This window comes from Mustela nivalis (assembly GCF_964662115.1).
Source record: "Mustela nivalis genome assembly, chromosome: 3".
NCBI lineage: Eukaryota > Metazoa > Chordata > Mammalia > Carnivora > Mustelidae > Mustela > Mustela nivalis.
The window spans coordinates 137,260,233-137,273,431 of NC_139022.1; positions in this window are offsets into that span (position 1 = coordinate 137,260,233).

Sequence of the window (13,199 nt, forward strand, 5' to 3'; positions counted from 1 at the left end):
CTCTCCAGCTTTGTGACTTAGGCAAACTATTTGTCTTAACTGCAAGCTGCTCTAAGTAAAGGCAATAAAACGATTGGTTTGTCTCAAGGACCCACAGGTATTTCATGGAAGCCAAGGGCAGGAACACCAGAGATATTATGCAAACAATGAATCATGGAATACTGTATCAAAAACCAATGGTGTACTAGTAGTATGGTGACTAACATAACATAATAAAAAAGAAAAAAAAAAGAAGCACTGCAGATCTAGGAAGGGGCCGCAATTATTCTTCCATTATTGCCGTTTTCGGTGAATTTGCTTCTCTTTTCTGTCAGCCTTTCTCTCCCTTCTCCCTCATTTTCTGATGGAAAAATAACCCAAGTTTCCATCAGTCTAGCTGCTAGGAAAGACTGATTCTCAATTCCCATTCGCTTTTCCATGTCTGATTCCTGCCTAAGATTTGAATAGCTGAGTTAGTGTCAGGTATCCTCCCCAGGCTCAAAAGCATGAAAAGAGTAGATACCAATTTTAGATACCATGTCTGAGATCCATTTCTCTAACTCAGTAGAAGGTGGATTCATCCCCATTGCAGAAGAACTATTTGTGAGGCTGAGATATTTTCAAAGGTATCCATTTGCATGTGTACCTGTATTCCCTCAAAAGCAAAATCCAACTTCTCTCCCCTTTGTGGTTTTAAGTCTTAAAGGGTACTATCTACAGGGGGAAAATGTAGAATGCAACGGGCTTTACACCTGTCAGGCACTATCTTTAAATATGAGAGACTCTGTGAGCCAGATGCAAAGTAATTATATTTAAGCCTATATAGTCCAGATTTCCAAGTTGTAGTACTCTTTCTACAGATAGCTGGTAGGCCAGTGTCATTGCCAGAAAAAAAGAAAAAACTTTCTTCTATGAATGTTGTAGGTTTAGAGTTCACAGACAGGTCAGAACCCTCTCCCTCTCTAGGTTTGTAATTAATTCCCTTATTTGCATTATGTAAATAGTATCTTGTATATATTCATATTCATAGTTGTTATCATTAATAAACTCAGTTGTTGTTTCTCTAATGGAGCTCTGAGATGCTTAATTATTAGAACTGTAAACAGAACCTAAGGAGTGCAGAAAGCATGAATATTTAGTAATACTGACATTTTTTTCATGACCTGCCATGATTATTAATATTACTATTAATTTTGCCCAGGCAAATTGTCAGCTTGGGTACCAAGTATGAAGCAAGGAAGGCCGCTTTACCTAGAACTGAATTCTCCAAGAAATGCCACTAAAAAAGAACAGAACACACATCCCCCTCAAGCTTTGAGATAACAGTCGCTCCATCAACAGATCATCACTAAGACCTGTGATGGGTCAAGACTCAACAGTGTTGGGGGTTAGGAAAAGTCTAGAATGTGAAATATTATTTTGATGTTTTTATTCATAGACCCCTCCACATATATCTGATCTGGAAACTCTTTTCTTTCCAACCTTCTATAGAAACGACTTGATGAAAAAAGCACTGGGTTTTAATTCTGACTCTGTAACTTACGGACTTCAAATTCCTTTGAATTTGAATTCCTTCAAAGGAATTTGAAGTCCGTAAGTTACAGAGTCGGGGGGGTGCATAATTAAAATATCCGCCTTGCATTACTGGAACTGACGGAGAGGGAATATTTTGTCAATGAGCAGCAGAGAAGAGTTGACAGTGAAGGTTTCAGGCACAGTTTACCTGAGAAAACCTGAAGTTATACATGTCCTGGGTAAACACATGAGCCATATCACATAGAACCACTGAGAAACAAGATCCATCATGTGACACTCTTTGTAGGTAAAATACAAAGTGGTTCTCACTTCTAACAGAAAGATGGAAAGGGATAGATTATTGAGTGGTGATGCCATCTGAGAGGGTAAAACTTGAGATGAAGGAAAATGGACAGAGACTAGGAAAGTGGGAGGTATAGAGATAAAGAAAATAAAAGGTAACATTCAGGCAGAGCTTAAAAAAGATATTTCAACATGAGGAGTGGCTTTTCCTTATACTCTTAAGGTGCACATATGCAAACTTGCAGATACAGACACAAATAGTTATATACTTCCTCCATGCACAACCATCACATATATACACAATTGCCTGATATTTCTTATTATGTACAAATCATGTGTCCATGAACACATAAATAAACTCCCACAAAACACACACACACACACACACACACACACCCCTCACACACACCCCTCACCTCTCATCCAAAAGAGTATCAACAGCATTTCAGCAAAGCTGTCTGAAACAAATGTAGAAATGAAGCACACAAATATGTCAAAGACAGACATAGGGACAGAAACAGGAAGACCCAACCAAATGCCAACAGAAAGGTCAGCATGACCAACTCCTGATTCCTTAAAGCAGTTGGTAATTTTTCTGCATTTCTTTAAATAGAATTAAAAATAGAAGAAATTCAGGTAAATGGCTGAGTACTATCATTAGCCAGGTTGGTGTCCATTTTGGAAAGAATATTTTAGTGATGTGTATGCTAAATGGTCCTACTCAAATTCTAAATAAAGTGCAAAGTTATAAAAACATAAAGCATTTTACTTCTTAATCTGTATGCCCAAGTGCACATAGGGATTGACTGAGACACAAACATACACATACACACTTGAACATCTTTAATTATCAAATACATCACTCCAAATGCCCATATGCAGCTTTGGGTTGTTAAGTAAGGTTTCATTTATTTATTTTAAATATTTTATTTATTTTTTGAGAGAGAGAGTGAGCACATGAACAGAGGGGCAAAAGGAGACAGAGAAGCAGAGGCTCTGTTTAGCAGGAAGCCCAACATGGGGCACAATCCCAGGACACTGGGATCATGACCTGAGCCAAAGGCAGATGCTTAACTGACTAAGCCATGTAGGTGCCCTGTTGAGTAAGCTTTTAGTTGTATACCTGAATGTGGTGCTGGATAAAGGAAAGGGCAAAGGAGTTCACTTGAAAGCTACCATTTATTAAGAACTATGTGTAGACACTGTTCCAAAGTCCTTCATATTGCCTTATTAAATCCTAACAACATTTCTATGGAGTCAGTACTGTTATCTCCATTTTGTGAATGAGGAAACTGAGGCACAGAGGAATTTTGCAGAAAAAGAGGTAGAGCCTGAATGTGAACCCATTCCCATGCCAACTACCAACTAGTAATACCTGCCTGTAATGCCACATGACATTACACTTGTAAAGAAGGAATACTATAGTTAATGGATGAATGTGCCATGGGTAGAAAGGTGAGTAGAGTATGCATAGTATTTGCCACACTATCTGGGTTCCAGAGAATGAGCAACCATTAATGATATATGTGACTCTTTCCAAAATGTCAAGTGAAAAGTGAAGAAATCAAAGACAGTATCACATGCTTAGAAATATTATTATGGGTTTGAACACAATGAGGACCTCCTAGCAAAATGACAGATGGCTAGAACAACCTAACATCCTGAGATCTTAGATCATTATTTTCTAGTTTAGAATATGATTTCACAATGATAACCTGTGTTTCTTAAACTCCACCCATCTCCACATTATACTAAACGTTATATTTTGTTATACTAAAAATAACAAAATTCAATCAGCAGAAAACGTTCTTCCATGTGCTTACAATACAGTGAGGATTTAAATGCACATCCGCAAGTCATATGACAGTTAAAGAAAGTAACTATGCATACCTAATTAAGTTCAATGGGGAAGAAAAGTAAATTCTAACACTTAAACAACACTCAAAGGCTTAACAGTACTACCAGTCCAAAAATGTATTAACATGCTTGCCGTCCTTAAATAATATGATGCTTAATAACTGAATAGTGATATGGGTAAGAACACTCTCAACTTAATCTTTACAACTTTGGAAGCTCTAATTAAAAAGTTCCAGAACTATTACAAAATTTCTAAAACCAGCTTATTTTTTCCCCTATGGCCTCAAGTTTGCCCTTTGGGGAATGGGTGAAAGCATGTCTTCATCTCTTACAACAAAGAGTCTATAAGCTGGTGACTGCAGGGAAGAGGGCTGTGGATGGTGACTGTGGGACAGCCTGGTACTTGGTCTGACTTCCTTTGAATCACACTCAAGTGACAGAATTAACCAGCCACAGAGACTGAGTTCACTGAACAGGAAAAGTGAGGCTTAAAAAAAAAAAAATTTTTTTTTTTTTTAATGCACTCTAAGGCTATGTTAAACAGAACAGCCATTTATTTTTTCCCTACCCTCCTTCAAGAAAGACTTACTAGGGGCAATAAACACTAGTGGCCAGAAACAAGTAGATGGAAATCTCACTCCATTTTTGATTTCCAGGTGACACATTGAGGAGAGTCTGAAATTTTCAAAAGAAGACATACAAATGGCTAACAGAAAAAATGGGAAAAAATGTTCACCATCATTAGCCTTCAGGGAAATTCAAATCAGAATGACACTGAAATACCACCTTACACCAGTTAGAATGGCAAAAATGGACAAGGCAAGAACAACAAATGTTGGAGAGGTTGTGGGGAAAGGGGAACCCTCTTACACTGTTGGTGGGAATGCAAGTTGGTGCAGCCACTTTAGAAAACAGTGTGGAGATTCCTCAAAAAATTAAAAATAGAGAAACCCTATGACCCAGGAATTGCACCACTGGGTATTTTCCCAGAAGATACAGATGTAGCGAAAAGAAGGGCCACAGATGCACCCCAATGTTCATAGCAGCAATGTCCACAATAGCCAAACTGTGGAAAGAGCCGAGATGCCCTTCAACAGATGAATGGATAAAGAAAATGTGGCCCATCTTGGACTTCCATACAATGGCATATTACCCAGCCACCAGAAAGGATGAATACCCACCATTTGCATCAACATGGTTGGGACTGGAAGAGATTATGCTGAGTGAAATAAGTCAAGCAGAGAAAGTCAATTATCATATCACTTATTCATGGAACATGAAGGATATTAGGAGGAGGAAGAGAAGAATGAAGGGGGGAAATCGGGGGGGGGCAAACCATAAGAGACTATAGACTCTGAGAAACAAATTGAGAGTTTTAGAGGGTAAGAGGGTAGGGGAATGGGTTAGACCAGTGATGGGTATTAAGGAGGGCATGTATTGCATGGAGCACTGGGTGTTATAAGCAAACAATGAATCGTGGAACACTACTCAAAGACTAATGCCATACTGTATGGTGACTAACATAATAAAAAAATAAAAAATAAAATAAAATAAAAAATGCCTCACCAGGTCTTTTGAGAAACTGAAGCTTGTCTATTTAGGGTGACCAAGATGATGACAGGGCACAAAATCACGGCATGTGGTGATGCCTGAAGAAACTGAAGATTATTTATTCTAATAGAAGGACTTTGAAAACATTTACATTTCGACTAATACTTAAAAGGCCTGTCATATTGAAGAGTGTTTGGACTTTTTTATGCTGTTTTAGAGAACCGAGGAAGACTGATAAGTGGAAGTTCCAAAACCTGTCCAAAAATGAAAAATGATACCTACAAAGTAGTGATTGCCACTAATATCAGGGCTATTCAACAAGAAGCCCATCTATAAATATCTCTGCAAATGCTTAATATCAGGTGGCTGGAAGGGACTTTAAAAACCAACTCAACTCAGAGTCATATACGTTCTAAGATATCTTTTCATCTTTACTAGAACATGGTGTGAAAGATCTGGTATGCTTTATTTGCCAAACACAAGAAGTAACATAGACTAGAAAGAAGAGTGAGGGTTTTTCTATAAAAAGCCTCAAAATGTTTATAAAAATTAAGTAAAGAGGAAGCATGTCACATTACTGAATGGACCAAGATGTCTGGGGTGAGATATCATTTACTTCCAACATCACAGGATTTATGCTTTTATTTTCCCCCACATAAGAGCAAAGAATGTCCCACCTATACAGACTTCTGAGTTTCTGAGCTATAGATTATACTGGTAGCCATTCAGGAAAATTGGACAATAGCAAATCATTTATCACTGGTGGGTGGCATTAGCCCTGCTCCTTTGAATAGAAAGGGGCTTCAGGAGCAATCCCAATATCCCATTCTTTTCTATCTTTATGAATTCTACTAAGTCATTATCCTTGCAAGAATCAGCCAACCTGATCAAGCTGTTTGTAATGCAGTTAGTGACCTCATCATCCCACTCCAGTTGAATACCTTATTATACATCGAAAGAAAAGAATAAAAGTATTTTTTCATCTGTTGTGCAATTTCCAGTTTTAAAAAAAGTGAATCTCTGCATTTTCAGAAGGAATTATATCAGATTTTTCTTTACCTTGCTTTGCTGATACAGCAATAGACACAATAGTTGTATGGAGCAATTTTCTAGCCAACTTGCTGCAACTGAGTAATGCAGGATGAGAGATTGTATTCAAAATTCACTATCACAGTTCAGTCTGTCTTTGCAGATGAGATCTGACTTCCATTCACAGAAGAGGACAACAAAAATAACAATGGCTATAGTAGAAAAATAAAAACCCTTTCCTTGCAGTTGATGCTAAATATATTTAGAACCAAAGACTACAAATAAGACCATAAATAAAAAGTCGAATATTTTAAAGTCCCAGGCAGATGAGGCAAATATGTAAAAAGGTTGGCTACAAAGCAATAGAAAGCACAGTGTTGGCATTCAGCTGGAAATTCTAGGCCCTGACTAAGCATCATCAATGACGACAAGATGTGGCTTAAACAAACACTTGAAGGTTCCCAGCTTGTAGACTCCAGTTTGAGCTGGAAACCCCCAGGTTGAGTAATATTCAATTCTGACACCACATTCAAATCTCTGGACAGCTTTCAAAAAATATATATTCATGCCTAGGCCCCATACTAGGTCACTTAGATAAGCATCCCTATAGATGGGGACACACCATCAGTGTAATTTTAAAATCTCACCAGGTGATTCTCATCTACAGCTAAACATGAGAAACAAGATGAGAAAACTACAGCTGAAAAAAGTAAAGGGGTTTGTTCAAGATCATATTAATTAGCACTTGGTAGGCAGCAAGTGCTGCCTTAATTATCAATGATTAACTTCTTTGGTTCCAAGCCAGAAGATGCCCAGAAGCAAATAGTGGAAGTAATACAAGGGTTTTGTGCAAAAATTGTTAAGCTTATTATTTGATTCTAGCAAATATTTAAGCAGTTAGGGACTTAGCTGCACTAATGATATGATGCACCTTCTTCAGTGCCTATAACATGCTCCACACAATTAGATATTTAACGTATACTTCTTTCTTGAAATCCTATAACAATCCACTGAAGACATTCATGCACAGGGAGACAAATTATGTTGCCAAATACAAAAAGCTAATAAATTTCCAAGGGCAGATTTAAATCTATTTGAGGTAAAATTTACATGAAGGAAATGTACAGATTTAAGCTTATGATTCCGTGAGTTTGGCAAATATATACACCCATGTAACCAACACTGCAGTTAAGACAGAGGACATCCCCGTTACCCTGGAAAATTCTCTTATGTCCTCTTCCAGCCATTCCACCTTCCATATGGTTCTCTTTCCTATCACAATACACTAGAACTTCATATAAATAAAATCTTACAGTGTGATCTGATTTGGTACTTACTGGTCTGCTCAACATACTTTTTTTAAAATTTTATTTTTTATTTTCAGCATAACAGTATTCATTATTTTTGCACCACACCCAACATACTTTTTGAGATTCATCCATATTGTTTCACCTATCAGTAGTTTCTTACTTATGTAGGTGAGGAATATTCCATTATATGATTAAACCACAGTTTGCTCATCCATTGTCCTGATGTTGATCATTTTGCTCTTGTTAGTAAAGCTTTTTGGCCATTTATTAGTAAACTTGCTATAAACATTCTTGTTCAAGCCTTTTTTGTAGAAACCTATTTTTCTTTCTCTTGGGTAAATACTGAGAAGGTGGAATTTCTGGGTCAATAGACATAGTTACATGTTTAACTTTATGAGAAACTACCAAACCGTTTTCTAAAGTAGATGCTCTTTTAATATACACACTAAATAAAGAGTTCCAGTAATGCCACGTCCTCAACATTTTGTTGCCACAATGAGTAACTAATAATATTATGCACTTTCTCAAGTTCACCTTCACTACTCACATATTCTTTCTTGTAAGAAAGCATCCAAAATTTTGCATAATAAAAAAACCTGTTTATCCTTTTATTATTGGTTTGTTATTTATCCTAGATCAAGTTCTTTGTCAAATATATATTGCAAATATTTTCTCCCATATTATAACTAAAATTTTTTCTTCTTTCAATGGAAAGAAGTATGGTTTTGTTTGGTTGGTTTGGTCACTTTTTTGTGGTTTAGTCTTTTCTTGGCCTAAGATATTTTGCTTACCTCAAGAACATTAATATATTCTTCTATGTTTATTTTTAAAAGCTTCAGTTTAAAAAAAAGGCACGGGGGGGGGGGGCGGCTCCTGGGTGGCTCAGTGGGTGGGCTAAAGCCTCTGCCCTTGGCTCAGGTCATGGTCTCAGGGTCCTGGAATCCAGCCCTGCATTGAGCTCTCTGTTCAGTGGAGAGCCTGCTTCCTCCCCTCTCTCTCTTCCTGCCTCTCTGCCTATTTGTAATCTCTGTCAAATAAATAAATAAAATCTTAAAAAAAAAAAAATTAAATGATCTCCACACTCAGTGTGGAATTTGAACCCATAACCCCAAGATCAAGAGTTGCATGTTCTACCTACTGAGCCAGCCAGGTGTCCCCCAAAAGTTTTAGTTTTAGATTTTTTTTTATAATTTTTTTTTATTTTTTATAAACATATAATATATTTTTATCCCCAGGGGTACAGGTCTGTGAATTGCCAGGTTTACACACTTCACAACACTTAGTTTTAATTTTTATGATGAGATCTGTAATTTATCTAAAATAATTAGCTGCAGTTAAGACTCATTTCTTCCATGTGTCTATCCAGTTATTCTAGCACCATTTGTTAAAAAGACTTGTCTTTTCTCATTGAATTGGCTTTGAGCTTTTATTGAAATTGACTATATGTGTATGGATTGCTTTCTTACCTCTACTTTGTCCCATTGATCAACTTTTATATCCTTATGCTAATACTGTTTTGATTACTGTGGTTTATAGGAGGTCTTGATATCAAGGATTATAACTCATCTGACTTTGTTCTTTTTCAAGATGACTTTGAATGTCACAAACTCTCTGCATTTTCATATATTTTTTTCATATATTTATTTAAATTCCAGTGAGTTAACATACAGTGTAATATTAATTTCAGGTGTATGACATAGTGATTCAACACTACCAGTACAACAGCTGGTACTCCTCACAAGCACCCACCTTAATCCCCATCACCTATTTCACCCATCCCCTCACTTACCTCTGCTCTGGTAACAATCAGTTTGTTCTTTATAGTTAAGAGTCTGTTTCTTGGTTTTTCCCCTCCCCCGATCATGTTCATTTGTCAATATTACTCAGCCATAAAAAAGAATGAAATCTTGCTATTTGCAATAATGTGGATGGAGATAGAGAGTATAATCCAGGTGAACTCAGTCAGCCAAAGACAAATACCCTATGGCTTTGCTCACATGTGGAATTGAAGAAAAAAATGAGCATTTTCATATACATTTTTAAAAACTGTTTCCATGGGGCGCCTGGGTGGCTCAGTGGGTTAAGCCTCTGCCTTCGGCTCAGGTCATGATCTCAGGGTCTTGGGATCGAGCCCCACATCACGCTCTCTGCTCAGTGGGGAGCCTGTTTCCTCCTCTCTCTCTCCGCCTGTCTCTCTGCCTACTTCTGATCTCTGTCAAGTAAATAAATAAAATCCTTAAAAAAAAAAGTTTCCATAAAAGAAGTTGATATTTTGCTTGACAATGTGTTTAATCAAAACAGCATTCAAACTTCCAGTTCATTAACATGTTTTCTCTATCAGTTTAGGTCTTCTTTAAATCGCTAAGGAATATTTTAGTAGTGAGGTCTCATATCTTTTTGTTAAATTTATCTATAAATTTCACAGGTATCTTTTATCCTATTGCATACTTTATATTTAAATTTCATTTTCCAAATGTTTACAGCTAGTATATGGAACTACAACTTGTTATTTTATATCAGTATTATATCAATCACTACCTACTGAGTAATTGTAATGTGCTAGAAACTATACTAATCATCCTCTATGAAAATCTATACAATCTATTAACTAAGAGTCAACTGTGGCAGAGCTAAATTAATTATATAGACAAGGGCATAAAGCTAATAAAGTCCCAAAGTTGAATTAAAACCTAAGTCTTGGGTGCCTGGGTGGCTCAGTCGTTAAGCGCCTGCCTTTGGCTCAGGTCATGATCCCAAAGTCCTGGGGTCAAGCCCTGCATTGGACTCCCTGCTCCACTGGAAGCCTGCTTCTCCCTCTCCCACTTCCCCTGCTTGTGTTCCCTCTCTCACTGTGATTCACTCTGTCAAATAAATAAAATCTTTAAAAAAAAATTTAAAAAAATAAAACCTCTTTGTAATGTCAAATTCTGTGTTCAAATCACTGTGCTTTGCTTATGCTATAATATGGGGGTCTCAGTTATCATAGCCTTGAGGGTTCAATACTACCAGTCAGTAGGTTTTCATGGTAGCTTCTTGAGCAGGGAAATAACATTTTGAAAGAGATGTTCTAAGGAGACTATCCAGATGGAGGTGGGAAGACCGAAATGGATGGAGTGATGAGAAACAGATTACATGGTGTCAAACATCCCACGCATTGCCTGTCTCTAACTTGACTCTATTTCTTTACATTCACCAAGAGTTAAGTTTCATGCCACCACTTTGGAAAACAGTCTGATAGTTCTTTAAATGATTAAACATATCACTGTATGACCTAACAGTTCTACAACTAGTTCTGTACCTAAGAGAAATGAAAACCTATGTCCCAACTTGTATGCACATGTTTATAGCAGTATTATTCATGGCAGCCAAAAGGTGGCAACAACTCAAATGCCCATCATCTGAGGAATGGATTAAGTGAAATGTGATATGTCCAAATATTTGGGGCCACCAAAAAAAAAAAAAAATGAAGAACTGATACACACTATAACATAGTTGGACCATGAAAACATTATGCTAAGTAAAACAGTCAATCACAAAAGACTCATAATTTGATTCTATCCATATGAAATGTCAGGGTGGAAAAATCTATTAAAGAGAAAGTAGAGGAGTGACTGCTTCAGGCTAGAAGGGGAAGGAGACAGGGGACAATATCGAACTGGTATGGGATTTTTTTTGTGGTGACAGAATATTATAAAATTGACTGGTGATAGTTGCAGATATTGGCAAATATACTCAAAACCATTGAACTGTATACCTTAAATTTGTAAATCATATATTATGTGACTTATATCTCACTAAAGCTATTAAAAATAAAAGAATTAATTTCCTGTTCTTTTCACAGGACAATGCCTGATACCTAATCGGTGTGCCACAAATATTTGCTGGAAAGATAAAAAAAAGAATAAATTCATTACTATTAGGACCCTGTTGTGTCCAAGTACTGAGCTACAATGAGGGAGAAATATTGCAACAAAATAAAAAAGCAACTCTCTTTCCCTTATTTATTCAACCATGTAATAAATCACCTGAACACCACTTACTGTTCTAGGTTTCATTTAACTAAATCGTTTACTTATTTTGGGGATCTTTCCTGGAGTACTCTTCTCATCCATTATTGCTGGCAATATCAGCAATGCCTTGCAGCATGACCCTTGGTAGGTCACTTTTTAGTTTTTTAGGAAACTTTTCCTAGCTTGTTTCAAATATAATTCTTGAAAGTAACCTTGAGAAGGTGACTAATGAGAAGATCCAGGAAGCAGAAAAGAATATCGCTAGAAACTATAACAAGCTAGAAGATCACTAAATACAATAAGCAATCTTGTATCTGTTGGCATTTTTTTCTCTATAATTTTCAACTAACAAAAAGGAATCTTTTGACTGTATCAGTAGAGATATATATATCACATATATGGGTCATACTTCTTTTTTCTAAGAATAAAGTATCAATATCACTGAAGCTGTTTCGCTTTTGTTTCTTGTTTTTCTCTCAAGTCCTTTTAGTCTGAAAAGTTCAAAGAGAAAGGTACCATAGAGATTAGTCCAGCACTGTCCAAAAGTTAATGCGAAGCCCCTGAGGATTTTGTTAAAATGCAGAATCTGAAGCAGTAGGTCTGGAAAAAGGCCCACAATTATAGAAAGTTCCCAGGTGATATGGATATTGCTGTTTCATGAACTACTCCTGGAGTAGCAAGGTTCAATTCCAATCTCTTCAAGTTACAAATGAATAAATCAACAGAAGGACCAGAAAAGGAAACTTATTCAAGTCACCAAGCTTTGCAGTAGAAAGATCAAGACCAGACACAAAATTTCTTAAAATCCTAACTTGGGATCCTTTCTACTACATGCCATTCATCAGAAATCCAAAAAGCATTCCCTCTTCATTCTGTAGTCGTTAAATTTTGAAATGTTCTGAGATTATTATACCTAACAAGTAAAAATACCCATTAGTTTGTTTTCTGCCCTACCAAGCTCTTATGAACAAGAAACATGAGAAAACAAAATCAAACAGACTTTTGGCCGTCAAGTACCAATTGTTTTCCTCATAAATAGCCACTCTAGATCCTAGCATGAGGTCACTCTCTGTTCTATCTCCTGTCATCAGTGTGTGATTTAAAATACAGATGTATTTTAGCTTAAGCAAACCATTCTTTTTAACAGATGTTCTGAAGAAAAAGGTTCATAAAACCTTTCAAGAGAAAAACCCCATCAAGTTTGAGTATTTATTTCTAACATTGCCAGTATAGATCAATGAGAGAGGATTTTATATCAAAATACATGTAGACTTAATAGAATACAACACTATTTATATGTGTGTGTTGGTATATGCAGAAGATATTCTTGAAAAATTTACTCACAAAAATTTACAGTGATTAAATTTACTTACTCTATAATAAACAGAAGTGCATACTCTGATTAGGAAAAAGGAGAAGAGCCTTTTAATTTTTCAGACTTTTTTTTTTGGTCTTATTCCCATTTTGCCACATGCATGTGAAAGTTTTCTTTTTTTTTTTTCTTGTGTGTTTTTTTTTTAAGATTTTATTTATTTATTTGATAAAGATCACAAGAAGGCAGAGAGGCAGGCAGAAAGAGAGGAGGAAGCAGGCTCCCCACTGAGCAGAGGGCCCAATGCAGGGCTAGATCCCAGGGTCCTGGGAT